The sequence below is a fragment of the Manis pentadactyla genome, chromosome X (assembly GCF_030020395.1).
Source record: "Manis pentadactyla isolate mManPen7 chromosome X, mManPen7.hap1, whole genome shotgun sequence".
NCBI lineage: Eukaryota > Metazoa > Chordata > Mammalia > Pholidota > Manidae > Manis > Manis pentadactyla.
In genome coordinates this window covers 146,120,695-146,136,642 of record NC_080038.1, presented here as the reverse complement: position 1 = coordinate 146,136,642, position 15,948 = coordinate 146,120,695, and the positions used below count along the sequence as shown (strand labels likewise).

General features: G+C 47.8%; 1 protein-coding gene across 1 annotated transcript in view; it reads left to right on the top strand.

Moving 5' to 3' along the window:
- The window catches only part of MECP2 (methyl-CpG binding protein 2), a 64,577-nt gene that overhangs the window by 36,430 nt on the left and 12,199 nt on the right, over positions 1-15,948 (top strand). The gene's annotated exons all lie outside the window — the stretch shown is intronic.

Below are 15,948 nucleotides of genomic sequence, written 5' to 3'. Positions count from 1 at the left end.
CCCCTGCACTGGGCCCTGTGGCACTTGTTACACTTCTCATTCAGTGGATAACATTCATAGGTGTATCAGAACTATAGGATAAAGTCAGTTAACAGCAAAGGATGGAGGTCCTTGTTTTACCCCCAGAACTAAGACTTTTTTTTTGTATCATTAATCTGCAATTACATGAGCAATATTATGTTTACTAGACTCCCCCCATCATCAAGTCCCCCCTACATACCCCATTACAGTCAGCTAAGACTTTTTAATAGGAGACTTTTTTTTGTATTCCTGAATTTATAAAATAAGTCCACCTAAACCTAGAGGTGTCATGTCAAACAGTGGAACTCAAAACTGAGCTCAACTAGCTCAGGTGCCACAGAATTTTTGTCCCACCAAATAATAGTTTCATGGATGTCTACACAATGGTTCCCTCAGCATGCCTCAATTTGATAATTGATCCTGGGAGGACAGAGAACTCAAGGTCAAAGGGCATCTGCAGAAAAGGATCTTAAGTTGAACAAGGTATTATTAAGCAGTGAATGTCTCTGTTGGCTCCAGAAACCTCTGATCTTCCAGGAGATGGTCCTGTGGACCCTAGAGGTGTTGGCAGACATCTAAAATTAACCGGGCAGGTCCTTCTCCACCCAGGCACTGTCCCGTCTTCCTCTACCAGGGTGGCTGCTGTCTCAGGAGCCTCCTGTCTCTCATGGTCAGTACAAGCAGTCCACAGGTGAGTCTTTTGGTTTCAGCTGACATCTCATAGGTGGCGAGAGAGAGCGCTAAAAAGTCTGAAGGAAATAAAACTTATTTTGCTTCATGTTAGATAAAGGCCCGGGGGTGTATGTGCACGGTAGTTAAATTTTGACCACACAAGGCACTTGAAGGTATTTTTGTTTTTGTTCTCCCTCCCATTCTCCTCAACCCACTGCCTTCCCTACCACCCCCTGAATCCTCCAAAATAAGGTGTACGATAGGTCAGAAGACCAAACAGCCAAACCCTGGGTCCTTTGGTCTCCATCACAGTTGCTAGCAGTACCAGTCACACCAGGTGGAACCTGAGAGTCGCCCACCGTGCGTGTCACTGTTCCCATCCAAGGACCCAGCCATCCCTGCCTGTTGTTCCTTTGTTTCTCCCACCTCTCTTCAGCCCTTTCTCCCCCAAACCTGGTTCAAGCACTCACCCCTCTCTAGTACTCCTACAGTACTCGCCAACTCTCCTACATGTTTCTGTCTTCCACACAGTCCCCAGAGTCAAATTTCATTCTCCTGCTTTAAACCTGAGAGTGGTACTCCTGACTTCAAATGGCATGAGGCCCCTAACGTGACCCCTGCCTCTTTCTGGCCTCTTCTCATACACATACCCACAGCAATACAGGACTGCTTTCATACTCCTGGTTGTGTCCATGGTTCCCCCGTGGCATTTCCTCCTGTTTATTCTTGAAGACAGCTCAGATAGTTCTTACTGCAGAGCACTTCCAAAAGCCACCTGGAAGGTGCCCCATCCAGGTTAGATCCTCCTCTTGTGCTGCCGGGACCCTGTGGGTACTCCCATACCGAGAGCAGCCTGTTGATTGTCATGGCCCACATACCCCGGGGAGGAGGAGGGGCTGTGTCCTCTGTGTTCATGATCCATGCTCTCATAAGACGTGTAATGTGACACTCCTACTGCTCAGCTTTCCAAGGCCACACGTTCCCTGTTGTGGGCCTGCTTGCCACAGTGGACAGTCCCCCTCCATTGAGCATTCAGTGCCAGCCAGGCCTACAGTCTCTGTTTCTCTCTCTGTCCCAGTCCCTTCCATCCTATGGGTGACTTAAGTGTGCATGTAGATGGCCCTCCTAGCACCTGGCTTCCTATTTCCTGAATCACCTCTGCTCCAGTGACTTTAGCCACTCACTGCCTCAGTCACAGTGTGGACTTTGTTGTCACTAGAAACTTCTCCACGCACAGAACTCTGACAGACAGCTGTGCTGCTGATGAAGACTTTTGGTGCTCCTAGCTCTCAGGTTCCACGCTCCCCGGGACACTGTCAGTTTTCCCTCCCCTCATGAATCATGCCCGTCACCATACAAACGTTTTAGAATTTCCCATCTTCCCTCAGTGCTCCCTCTTCAGCTCCTGCCTTGCTGTGTTACCCCTTTGGCCAAGCTCTTCAAGACTTGACTACTCCCTGTCACTCCTCTTCACCTCCCACTCTGCTCAGCCCACTCCATGGTGGCCTTCTTCCCCACATTCCAGGGAGTAGTCTTGTCAACCCTCAACAGATATCCATGCTTCCATGGCCAGTAGCAAGTCTCCCTCTTGACATGGGTGTTCCCTCCTGAAAACCTTCCTTGTGTCTCTTCAGGGACACCACCCTTTCCTGGTGCAGCATACCTGGCTTAGTTGGTTCTATGTTCTTTGCCCACCTTACCACCCATCTGAGCCCCTCTCTGTTGGGAGGAACTCACGCCACTTTATGAGTTTGATGGGAGGCCAGGTGACCTGCAAAGCAGAAACTATTGATTATCTGGCCCTTTACAGAAAAAATGGCCTGAGCCCTGCATAAGAGTATGGGTGTGTGCCCAGGGCTTCACCAGTCAGACACACCAGCCAAGGAGAGTGGGTCAGCGGGAGTTGACCTCACTCAGCGTCAGGTCTGCTGGCAGAACAGACTCCTGGGCCATTGCCACAGTGCGGATGGCCAGTGCTGCCCCCTGCCGGATGGCATAGGCAGTGCTGGCTGCCCTCTGCAAGCCTGACCGCAGGATTTGGAATGTTGTTTCTGGCCAGCTCGACTCAAATCTGTTCCTTCAACCCTCTGGATTCTCTGGCCACCCAATAGTCTTTTTTTCCTCAAGTTTTGTTATTGTGGTAAAATTCACATAACAGAATTTACCATTTGAACCATCTTTAAGTGTATAGTTCCATGGTACTAAGTATAAACATCAGCATCTTCCATCTTCCAGTAGCCTATTAATCAGGGCCTTGGCTATGTAGGTCAGCTAAAGTTGGTCTCCATTGCTTGCCACTGATAGTCTGGACAGATACACCTGATTGTTCTTCTAGTGCCCCACTCCTCTTCCTCTGTGTTCTTTGCTGACTCTCCTTGTCACTAGAGCGTGGTCCACAGGTCCGAGGTGCCCTCAACTCTCTCGCCTTGCTCTTAAGACCTCTCTGCTGAGGGCTCCCAGATGGATGTCTGTCTAGCCTACCTCTCTCCCCTGAAATCCAGACTCACGTATCCACCTGCCTGTAAGACCTCTAGGTGGCAGAATAACTCGACATGAGAAACAAAAAATATGGAGGTCAGAACCCTTAACGTCCAGTGCTTCCCCTGCCCCTAGCGCACACATGCTCCCCACTGACAGCACCCAGACCAGCCACCGCATCACCTGCCTAGACTCTGCAGGAGAGCTGCATGCAGCAGTCATGGAGGTCATCTCATGGGTACCTGGCAGGGAGTGAAGTCAGCAGGCAGCTTCCAGCTGTCTCTTCCTTCAGACTCAGCCTCAGCCCCAAGAGCCCCCTGAGGTCATGCCATATCCAGGACTGCACCCAGGTGACTGAGTTGGGTCACAAAACTAGTACCCTGCCATCTTTGCCCAAGGTAGGCTGGAGCTTTGTTGGGCTTGCGTTGCAATTGGCTTCTTCCTCTGCTCAGGTCCTCTTCCGCCCTCTTTCTCTCACAGGTGTCAGTCCCTAACAGACATATAGCACCCAAAACCATGAGCCCACCCTGCAACACCTCATGTGTCCCTGTTCCTTTGCCACTACCCCCCACTCTGCATCTTTTGAGTTTTTAAAACTGATCTGATTGTGTCACTCCCCTGAGAAAAACCCTCTGGGGCCTCACATTCCTCTCAGAATAAAATCCAAAGTCTGTTGCCTGGAAGCAGAGCCAGCTTCCTTGGGCATGCAACTTGTAAAATGCCCAGGGCTTAGAAGAACCACACTTGGTTTCATGCTGTACTGTGGCCATCTCAGAATTCTCCATTTTTAAACAAGAAGCCCTGAATTTTCGTTTTGCACTGTGCCCTGCAGATTATGTAGCCAGCCCTGTCTCATTTTCTCTGCCTTGCTCACTTGGCTCCAGCCCATCCCTGTTGCTTTTCCTGGAACATGCCAGGTTGTTCCTGGGGTCAGAGCCTTACCTCTTGTTGCTCCTTATGCCTGGGCCCACTTGCACAACCTGTACCCTTACCCCTTATTTCCTTCAGATTTGGATTCAGGCTTACCTCAGAGAGGCCTCTCCTAAGGATTGGGGCCCTGCCCTTCTCTCAGACCTCACCTCTGACCTCTTTGCTCTGTGCGTGTACACACACATGAACGGCTGTGCCAGTTTTGAGCTGTGGCAGCCGGGCTCCCAAGCCTGTGCTCCTTCCACTGCACTGAACTGCTTTGGAACTGCGTAGATATTACATACACCTTGTCTTCTGATAATTCCCCCTTGAAAGTTGTTACTTTTTTCCCTCTGGGTGCCTGAAGAATTCTTTCTTTGTCCTTGAAGTTGAGGAAGTTGGCCAGAGTCTGTCTTGCTGTGAGTGTTCTTCATCACATTTTCCTAGGAACACAGTGTGTTCATTTCAGGTCAGATCTCTTGCGATGTATCTTTGATGGCATCTTCTGTTCCATTTTTCAGGTTCCCTAGTATGGGGACACAAATTGCCCTTAGGTTGGATTGTCTTTATCTGTCTTCCAGTGCCGTTGGCTTCTCTCTAATTGATTTAGCTTTTTGTCTTTTTCATCTGCATTCGTTGTTTGTTCAGTTTGGTTTTCAGCTAAGTATATTCTGTTTCTGGCTGGTTTTAAATGTATTTATTAGTTCCACAATGATGTGCTTTGGTCTGTAGTTTGTTTCTCTAGGTACAGAATTTTCCCTTTCATCTTACTGTGTTTTACCATCTCATCTCTAAACTCTTACTGAGAACATATTCTTATAAAGTTGTGAGGAATTTCCTTCTCTTCCTTGGTGGGAGCCTTTGCCTTTATTGAGCCGTCTCCCTCCCTGTCTCTCCTTTTTTTCCTTTTGTCATAATACGTTTGCAGAGTTACCATATTGTTCCTTGTTATTTGGGCTCAGGCCTGGTCGGCTCCATCCAGTCGTTCTATTTGCTTTGGTGCAGCAGGGGAGTCCTTGGCTCTCTCTCTTCCTAGTCTCTTGGCATCCTCTCACTGCTTTCCCCTCTGGGCTGTTATGGGCTTCTTATATCACTGGTCAGAGAAAAGTTGCACACTGGGGGAGCTGCAGCCACGGGTAGTCTTCAGCAGTATCTAGATTCTTCTCTGTCCTGCGAATTATGTTAAATGTCTTACACTAAGGCTCACTCTAGCTGCTTGAGGGACATGTGTGCCATTCCCATAGGGGTGCTGAAGGGGCCACCTTGGGCTCCAAGTAATTCCCTGTATATACCCAAGATCAGTTGCTTCTCACAGAACCAGCCTGGCTTGCTGGGCACTTGACTTGTTTCTCCTACACCTCCCAGCAGGAGAATCCGTCGTTCCTGGGCCTAGGTGGAAAAAGTTACGTACTCCCACCCAGTTGCTGCTCTCCAGCTTCTGGTGGAGAGGTCTCAAGGTGCTGTCAGCTCCCCACAGTGCCGTCTGTGGTGGGGCAGGGCAGGAGCTCGGTCTTGCTGCTGCTTTGTCCTCTGGACATTTCCTAGGCTACAGAGTTGTGAAACATACCGCAGCTTCTTTGATGGGTTCTTCCCTTCACACTCCTCCTCCCACCTTTGTTTCTCATTTTTTTAGGGATTGGGAGAGAGCAGTTCTGTGAGAAGTTGGAACCTGCCATTTGAACCTAATTCTCTCTTCCATGTGGAATCAGTTCTGTTGTGTGGCTTGTGATGCAGTGGTCACAAGAGGCAAGTTACAGCCCTGCTCCCCAGTCCTTCCTCTGGCTGTTCGCAGATGCTTATTCTAGGTAAAGGTCAGGCTCAGACAGGGTTTCTGGTAGGATCTCACCTAGAAAGACAGTATTCAATTTTCCTATTATGTTTTCTACTCAGTGAGTGTTTGTGCACAGGAAAGTGATTGGCAGACATTTGTCTTGCCACCAGATGTGCTACTTACTTTTTAGCCAGTTTCCAGAGTTGTTTCTGGGGTAGAGATTTAGTCCCTGCTGCTTCCTGGCAGGTTTGAACCCCTGTCATTAGAAACTGGAGTGGGGTTGGGGGGCCCATGGTGCTGCAGGGAAGTCTCTGGGACAAGTGGAATCTCCATCCATATCTGGAGTACAGCAGCTCCTCCCTGACCCTCCCCTGCTCTCAGCAGTACCCAGGGAAACCCCTCGGTCTCCATGTAGGGCACTGGTGGGCTTCCAGGCCATTCCATCTGCTGCAAGCAAACTGCATTTTAGCCAGCCTGGCTCCCAGGTCCTGATGTTCTGACCTTGAAGATTTCCTAGGGTTCTGTTAAGGAATCCTATCCCCAGGCCTTCCTGGCAGGTCCCTCCTTTGATCACGTGCTTGAGTGTGGCACTTCTCTCACATCCACCCCAGTAGGCACAATATTGAAAACACAGGCATTCACTTCAAGTTAGTTACGAGGTATTTAAACAAAGCGAGCTGGCCCTTATGCAGAGTTCTCTCTTCCATTACTAGAGATCTCCTTTATGCCCTTTTTTCCCCAAAAATATGTTGCCTCAGTGTTGAAAATTAATTTGGGCAAATATTCTATCTATCTTCGGTAAAAACAGCCAACACTTTGATGAAGTCTATAGAGCTTAGTTACACAAAGTATACAAATGTATGAAGAAAATAGTATCCACAGAAAACTAGGGGAAGAAGCAGCCATGGGAATGTTTTGCTAGGGACCAAAAAGCCAGGGATTCTGTAAACATCTGTGGAGACTGGCTATTGGAACCTTGCAGATTGGGTATTTGTTTGAAGGCTCTGGAGGCCAGCTTTGCCCTGGCAAGTGTCCAACCACCTTGAGTGCTCTGTGGGGTGTAGGAGCAAAGGCACTGTGGAACATTGTGGAAGAGAAGTTGCTAGATGCGGAAGCTAGAGAATGAAGAGCGAATCCTAGTAATGTAGGCTTTCCAGGGGAAGGGATAAAATAGCAAAAACATAAGTAATAAGGATTGGGCTCTTGGTTTTCTCCCATTCTCACCTCGTTTGGCCAGCTCCGTCTGCATGTGCCTTCATGGGGTCAGTTGGTGGTGAAGCCATTCTGCTTGGGCTCCAGATGTGGCCCACAGCTTCACCAGCTTTACCACCCTGGGCCCGATCCTTCCCCCACCCCTAGCAAGCCCACATCATCCAGTCTCAGTGTCACTGTCACATCCACATTCAGGAGCTCTCCCCTGCTCCTGCTCCTTGATGGGTCTCCCCTAGCTCCCAGTATCTCTCCTTTGGCAACATTCATCAGAATTGCTACCGTTTCATTATTGACTGTCTGCTTGGAAGACTGTTTGTAGCAGGATAAAGAGAAGAAATGGATGCAGATGGAAAGCATGTCTTCTTGCTGTAGCACTCCTGGCCCTACCACAGCTCGTGCACGATACCTAGAAGGTGCTTGACAAGTGGTAGCTGCTGAATGAGTGAATAGGTGAAATGAAATACCCCATACAACTTCCAACATTCCTGCTTTGAAGGCTTGTTTAGAGCAAACATTCCAGAGTGGAAGCAGTTTCTACCATCCCACTTTATTCCTATCTAGTTCCAGAACATTTTCATCACCGCCAAAGGAAACCCCATGAAAAACAGCCTGGCATTTCCTCAAAAGGTTAAACATTGAGTTCCCATGTGACTGAGTGGTTACAGTCTAGGTATAGACCCAAGAGAATTGAAAACATAAGTCCTTGTAAAAACTTGTACACAACTGTTTGTAGCAGCTAAAAGGTGGAAACAACCCAGATGTCCATCAACAGATGAATGGACCAACAAAGTGGTGTTTCCATACAATGGAGTGTTAACTAAGTCATAAGAAGAAATGACCTTCAAAAAAAGGAATGATGGAATGATGTTCAGATAAATACTACAACATGGATGAGCCTTGACAAGGTTATGCTGAGTGAAAGGACCCAGTTACAAAAGGCCATATAGTGTGTGATTCCATTTATATGAAGTATCCAGAATAAGCAAATCCATAGTGACAGAAAGCAGATTCGTGATTGCCAGGGGCTGAGAATAAGGGAGATAAGGGGGAATGACTGCTTAATGGGCGTGGGGTTTCCTCCAGGGGTGATGAAATGTTCTGGAACTATAGGTAGTGGCTATGGTTTGTACAACATTGTGAATGTACTAAGTGCTGCTAATGGTAAATTTTATATGTGTTCTGCCACAAACAAAAAAAGATGGCTCAAATGCCCTCATTTGGCCAGCAGCCTTCAACTTGGCTAAATGCCTAGTCATTAAATTTCTTGAACTAAATTCCTTTCTGACTGTCATGGTTACCATGTCCTGGGCTTCAGAGATGCCATTTCAGGTCAGCTTGGTCCAGTCTAGCATGTATCAGCCTAGCTCCCCATGCTGGCCTCTTTGGGATGGATGGCAGTGCTAGTTGCCTGGGCTCTGTGCCTGCAGCCAGACAGGCTTGCTTAGAGACAACTGGGTTGTGAGCAGTGCATAGGCATCGTAAAACCTACCTTTACATTTAGGGTAATTGGTGAAGTCAGCTGCCTTTTTAGTGAGGTGTTAGAAAGATTGGAATATGATTCACATACCATGAAATTCACCCATTGAAAGTGTGCAATTCAGTGGCATTTAATAGAGTCACAGTGTTGTGCAACCATTATCTCTATTTAGTTCCAGAATATTTTCATCACCCCTTAAAAAACCCTGTACCTGTTAGGAGCCAATCCCTGTTACCCACTACCCCCCAGCCCATGGCAGTGACTAATCTGCTTTCTGTCTCTGTGGATTTGCCTATTCTGGACATTTCATATAAATGGAATCATACAGTATGTGTTTTTTTGTGACTAGTTTATTTCACTTATCATAGTGTTCTCAAGGTTCATTCGTGCTGCAGCATGTGTCAGAATTTCCTTCTCTTTTTAAGGCTGAATAACATTCCATTGTATGAAGAGACTACATCTTGTTTCTCCATTCATCTGTCCATGGACACTTGAGTTGCTTTCTGCCTTTTGGCTGCTGTGACTCCATGCTGCCATGAACATGGGTGTGCAAGTATCTGTTGGAGTCCCTGTTTTTGGTTGTCTTGTGTATACACCTAGAAGTGGAATTGCTCGGTCATATGGGAACTCCATATTTAAACGTTTGAGGAGCTCCCTGACTGTTTCTCCACAGTGGCAGTGTTTGTTTAAACCCGCTTTTCCTTCCCCATGTGTGGTGCACTCATGCTGTAAACATGAGACTTACTGTATGGCGCTGATGGCCTTCATTTGGGGAAGGAACTACCTTTGGGTGGTAACTATTGTGTTTTATTTCGCTTTTCTAAACATAGATGGTTTCTTGCATCTTCTAAAGATTGGGGTATTAAAAAGCACATTGAATGCAGAGCAGGGCCGCTGAACTTCAGGTTCTGCCACTGTAGCCTTAAAGCTGAACGCCATTCCCCCTTTTGCTCCCCAGAGACCACTGAGACTCTCTCTTCTGGTGCCAGTTTGATTTCTCTCAGATCTTTAAAGGGGCTGAAGCTGGCATCTCAAAGTGCTGCTGCCTTTATTAATTTGTGCAGAGAAACCTCCTTGATTCTGTGATTCTGCAGCTCATACTGGAGGTAGAAAGAATTGGAAGCAGCGAGTGAATGACACTTCAGGATGGAAGCAGCTACTGCAAGGAGGCCATTTCTCGCCCCTGGTCCCTGACTGTTCACCTGGGAAAGTAGCTGCCACCCTGCCCTTACAGTCTGTGGCCTCATGAGACTTGGGCTCCTTCTGCAGCTCCATGGGATGGATGACTGACAATGACAGGTGCTGAGAAATGCTGTCTCCCTAACTAACTTGGGAAAGGTCAGGATATTGCTGTGGCTCTGGGTGGTTCCCTGGAGTTCACTCTGGATGGGGCTGGATTCCCATTCAAGGGAAAACACCTTTCAGCTGCTGCTTTCACCTGGTTTTATGGCCCTTTTTGTTTTCTTTTTAAATCTTAAAGACTTGGGGACTGAGTAGTCCCTCCTCAGCCACAGTTGTCTGGCCACTTGTATCTGCTAGCTGTTGGTTGCTTGCTCCCCTGTAATGTATAGGAGCCTTGAGTCAAATGAGCACCAGATAACAGCCTCCTAGGGCTGCCTTCTGCAGGATATTGCTTTCATTATGAAAATACATGGAGTTCTAGCCATTAGACCCCTCAGAATACAATGATTTGGTCCCAGAACAAAATTCCTGCAACTGTAATTTTCCTTCACTAGATCCAAGGAAGGATTTGATCTAATGTTTGTGTTTGAGCAGCAGAATCACTGGATGATGTTTTATCAGTCCAGAGCCTTCTCTCGTGCTTCATAGGTATTTAAGATTTGTGAACACCTTACTGCTTCAATGTGACATGTGCATTCCTGAAAAAAAAAATCCTGTTCTACAAAATAGCACAATAAATAAATAAGAGTTTTTATGGGAAAAACTGGGCTAGGGTAGACCATAGCAAACCTATGTGATTTGGTACCTAGAGCTTTCTAACAAAGCAGTGACAGTTCTGGTTAAAAGACAAAACACCAGGTCATACTCAAGTCTCCATGGCATCTGCACCCAGCATCACCATCAGCCAGCCCTTTCTTGCATAACTCTCAGATATGTGCCCAGGTGAGCTGTTCTTTCAGCATTAAAAGTCAGGTCCTGGGCAAGGCTGCCTTCAGCAATTTTTTTTTTTAACATGGGAAAATATCCTGACACCTTCATTCACACTCACACCTTCATCATACAGACTGCAACATGGTAGAAAACATTGTGGTTCTTTGAGCCACTAAGGGAAGGCACTTCTGCAAGGCTTCCTGCTTTTTCTCTTTATATATTCATGTAACATGAAGGTGTTCTCTTCAGTTGTTAGAAAGCTTGCCTGAAACTGCTTCAAAATATTACCGTCAATTAGCACACCTTCTAATTGTATTGACGTCATTGCCCCTTTTTAAACATACTGCCATGCAAGCAGTGCATTTACTATTTGAGGCTTAGTCACAATTGCCATCACATTGTGCACCTAAGCACTTAAGCATGGCTCTCCTCAGAGCGCGTGAGCCAGTTATGACACTCGGGGAATTTAGTGTGGCGCTAACATGGAACCCTGTTCACACTCCCCAAGAGTCCCACTGCTGCCTTGTTTCATGCCTTCGAACCCAGGGGCCAGAGCAGGATTGTGGGTTGCTTTTTCGGTGGTTACGTCTTCAGTCTCCTTTGACTAGGAGCAGTTCCTAGCCCTTGTTTTTCATGCCACAGATCATTTTAAAGAGTCCAGTCCTGCTGTTGTGTGGAATGCCCCTCTCCTTGGACTCTTCTGGTTATCTCCTCATGGCCTCAGTTACCCCTTCTATAGGATGGGGCACTTCTTGCAGCCCAGCCCTGGTCAGTGGTTCTCAGTTTGATTGCTCATTAAGGGGCACCTGCCAGATTTCTCTATTGAGCAGGACCTCTTCCCTTCCTCCCTTCCCTTCCCTTCCCTTCCCTCCCCTCCCCTCCCCTCCCCTCCCTTCTCTTCCTTCCCTTCTCTTCCTTGCCTTACTCTTTAGCCCATGTATTCCTTGCTTTCTTGCTAGCTTGTGAGTGCAGGTAAGACTTTTTAAACACCATGTTCTATAGCATCTTCTAGAAGATGTTCAATCCAACATTTTCAGTAGTTCCAGCAGGTAGAATATCTGCAACTCTGATCACCTTATTGCTGGAACCCATCCTCCCAGTGTTGCTTCCTTCTTGACTCCTCCCTCCTTGTCACTGTAGGCATCACTGTGCTTTTGGGAGTGCATGACAGTAATGCTGAGGCTGGCCTTGCCTCCTGCCGACCCTAACCACCAGTGGCCAGCAGGCTGCAGGTAGCACCCAACTCATCATTTATTCACTTATTCAGAATCTGTTTGCCTTGGATGCTAAGCTAGCACCTGCTCCTTGAAGCTAATGGCCAGAGGGATACAGCCATCAAAAGAGGCAGAGGTAGTCCAGCATTTGGGTTCTGATTGTCACTTGGCACTCGATTATGAAGTGCTGCTCCCATGCCCAGCACTGTACATTGAGCCAGGAGATGAAAGTAAGGAATGCGCATGCATTGTCTGGGGAGGGGAGAGGTTGACCCGCACTGTGGTGTTATTTGAAGTACTCTCGGGGGCCTAGGGTGCTCCTGCTCATGGGAGGGGAAGGCAGGAGCAGGGAAGGCTTTTCAGAAGTGCCATCTTAACTGCACCCTAATGAAGACTGGAAGAGAGGGCCAGCACAGAGCTGCTGGTTGCACAGGGTGTTAGTCACCTCCCCCGCTTGGGAGGGGCATCAGAGTGGTGTAGGGACGGGGCTGTTGATGTTGCTGCCTCAGCCCTAAAAACCCAGCTCAGGCCTTCTTCCTCCAGGGAATCCCCATCTCTTGGCTTCCCCTGTGCCTGGAACAAGAGAGGATGTCACTGTTTGTTAACTGTTTGTGTCCGTGTGTGTCCTGTCTCCACACACACTTAAACTGGAAGCTCTTAAAGGCCAAAGGATGATGCTGACCCTGCCCTGGTGTCTCAGCCCTTAGAGTCTGGCTCCTGGCAAGGGCAGTTGATGAACACATGTTGACTCAGCTGTGACGCGACACAAGTTCCCTTGTCTAGTTATACTTCCTTTTCTTTTTATTTGTATGTAGGAAAAATGGAAATTCCATGGCCAGATTCTCCCCTGATCTTAAACTCACCCATTGTATAGGTATAAAGAGGTAATATTTAGTCTGCTGCCCAGGCGCCTACTTGCATACCCATTGGCAGTAAGCTGTTCAAGGCCGATGTTACTTTTTAAGAGAGTTCCACACTGTGCTAAGGGCAGAGGGAAGCAGAAGAGCCCCGTGCTAGGAAGAGAGAGGAAGTCCAGAGGAGAGGGCAGGAGGAAGCGCAGAGGAGCCCCAAGCGGCAGAGGGCAGTGCCTGAGCAGAGGCTGGGGTGCGGAGCAGAGACGGGGATGGACTTGCTGCTTGTAGATAGCCAGGTGACCGCCGTGAGAATAAAGCTCGGTGTGAGCCCCTTTTTACTCCCAACATTCATGGGTCTCAGTGAATCCAAAGTGAACTTGCCTGGAGCTACACTCTAACACTGCGTATTTTTCTGAGGATATTCCCAACTCTAAAATTTATGAACTTGTGAACTAGGTGGTCACAAGTGCTCTCCTCATACTCATCTCAAGATTGTGCATGCATGTGTATCTGTGTTTGCACACACATGTATATATGGTCTGATTCAGAGGAGGATGAAGACAGCTGTTTGGTTTCTTTGAAAAAGTGTGTTTCAGCAAACCCTGTAAACCTCCTGGTCGGTTGAGGGGGTCAGTCTTGGGAAAGTACCTGGTACCCCAACCTGGCCTCCTCCCTTGAGTCACCCTGGGATTGAGCAGGCAGCTGGGACAACGCTTACCTCATTTGGATTACCTGTTTTGCATCCTTTTTACCTCCAGTACACACACCCAGCACAGTGGTTTCCAGACTACTTTTGTTTTTTTGATGGGCATTTGTTATTTTTTAAGTAGACAAGTAGCAGTCAGAAAAGAGTAAAAAACAAAGCCCTGTGTGCTCCTCAGTGCACAGAATTGAAAACCAGCATATTGTCATAGTTGCTTCAAGTAATTTCAGTTTGAAAGCTAGAATATAACAGAGTTAAAGGACCTCTTATTACCCATCTTCAATGCTGTTAAAAAGTTCATTTAATGTACACTTAGAAATGATTAAAAAGGTAAATTTTGTTATTTTTTTATCACAATAAAAAACTTAAAAAAAACCACAACACTTCATTTAGGCCCAAGTCAGAGTCTGGGCACAGCTGGACAGCTGGGTCTCCCCCACTTTGTAGCCAGTAGCCAAAGGACTATGTTCTTTCCTTGATCTTCTAACTGTGGCTGAACTTCTAAATTCTATGTGGCTGTAACCCCCACACACCCACTCCTAGCCCAGGCTTCCCCATCCTCAGTCAGTGACACCACCATCCTCCCAGACATTGGCCATGGCTCTTAACTTGTCCCTGCCCCTTACCTCCACACCAGTCTGTCAACCAGCTCTGTCATTCCACCTCCTGGTCAGGTCCCAGATCCTCCACTGTCCCCACCAGAGCCATGCTGAGACTACAGCGAGAGGCTTCTGAGGTCCTTCCTTGGACCACTGCTCAAAACTCTCTGGTAATTTCTGTCACATTCAGAGTAAGACCCATCACAGACCTCCACATCTCCCACCTTGAGTCCTCTCTGCTGCCTGGAACCTTCTTCCCGCACATGTGGCTTGTCCCCTCACTTCCTTTAGGTCTTTCTCTTTTTTTCCCCTAATATCACCATGTGGAATTTTCTTCATTGTGTTCTAATAGGTTCATTCTTTTGGACGCTCATCTGGTCACAGTGTTGCCCAATGCAAGGAGCCCTTTCAGCAGGTGCCTGTGTCTGCATGACCCTCTTAAGTGCCCCCCCACCTTGCTTGCTGCCCTCATAGGCCACCGCAGAGGCAGAACCATCTGCTTCTCCCAGGGGTTAGCCTGGTTCCCTTCTGTGGATACTAGGCATATTCCCTGCCCCTGGGATGCCATCATTGGCCTTAGGATATGTCCCTCTAAGGGTATGTGGTCAAGGCATTTGAAATAAACCTTTCCTCTGTGGTATATTATCAATGTGTTTAAAGTAAATTTTGCATTCAGTGTAATGGGGTTTTGTTACCTTTTGGTGTGTTTTTTTTTGGTTATGTCAACTTTTGTATGATTCAGAGAGGTCTCGCCCCATGCCTGCACCTCACCTGTACCTGCCTACTTCATGCCAGGAAACCAGTTCGATTCTTTCTGCTACATGCTTCCTAAAGTTCTCTTCTTTCTCACACAAATGGCAGCCTGTAATCTACAGATTCATGTCACAGTAGATCCCTTCTCCAGCTGAACTGCTGTTCATGCTATGGGCATGTTGTCTCCATTCAGCAGGTCCCTCATGGCAGCTGTCTGAGTTGTCCACAGGCTAGTGAAAGTAATGCCAAAAATGCCAAGAACATCTTGTGTCTGTTGTTTTGCATTTCTGAAGATGTCTCTTCAGGGTAGATTTCTAGAAGGGATTGCCTTCAATGGCATTGACACTCTTCATTGTACCTAAGAGGCATTCCTGGGGCATGTGGTTTGTATTTGTGGTGGTTCATGTATTTGGGGAATACATGTGAGAGTTGTGAAGAAGCCAAGCCTTTTCCATTGGAGCAGTGTTTTTCTCTGATGATGGGTCTGTTCCAGGGAGCAGCCCTGGCCTTTGGCAGTGCCCCTGTGGACCAGGTGGCAGAGGGGATTCCAGTCTGTCCACTACTCTGATGCTGGCAAGCTCCCCATCTCCCCTCCATGACAGTGGGCCACAGGCCACACCTAGCTCCCCAGGGCTTTTGCTTATTTTCCACTGAGAGGCTCAGACTAGGAGAACTGGGAAAGGAAGCTATGCTGGAAAAGGTTAGGGACATCTGCTTTACATCAAGGAAAGGTCACCTGCAGGCCATGGGCTGAATCTGGGTGATCCGGCAGCCGTGCTCTGAGCCCTGAACTGGAGAAAGGTCTGATAGGGAGGAACTCAGGGGCAAGCCTTGGGGCTAGTATGTGTCTTCACTATGACCTGTCTCTTCATGTGTGACAGAATCTGTGTCCTCACGGCACTGAGTGAGTCCTAGTGCTGACCCGCCTTTGGTGACTTACCCTCGTCATTCAGGTCTGGTTCCAGTGCATATATGGTCTCCAAGGTGTGGACAAGAAGGGAAAGTCCCTTGGGGGTAGTGGCCAGTGCTGATGTGAGCCATGTGGGACAGGGTAGCACAAGGACTGAGGTGCAGAGGACAACAGTAGTCTTGTTCTTCTGCAGAATGAACTGCTGAGGGACTAACATACAACTGATCAGAAGCCCACCGTTCTTTCCAAATCTCCCCTGGCCA